Consider the following 207-nt stretch of genomic DNA (forward strand, 5'->3'; position numbering starts at 1 on the left):
GCCCAGCTCGCGCCGGGTGTGGCCCGCGTTCTCGCGCGCGCCGAGCCGTTTCGGGGGCCGCCGAGGAGCGGGTTGCCCGGGCCGGAGGCCGCGGCCTGGGTGGGAGTGTTCCCCCGTCTCGGTTCCGACCCGTGGCGGCACGACCTCCCGCGGCCGCTGCAGTCGTCCCCCGCCCCGCTTCCCTCCCCGCCTGCCCGCGGCCGATCC

Source organism: Galeopterus variegatus, unplaced genomic scaffold (assembly GCF_000696425.1).
Source record: "Galeopterus variegatus unplaced genomic scaffold, G_variegatus-3.0.2 Scaffold2059, whole genome shotgun sequence".
Classification (NCBI taxonomy): domain Eukaryota; kingdom Metazoa; phylum Chordata; class Mammalia; order Dermoptera; family Cynocephalidae; genus Galeopterus; species Galeopterus variegatus.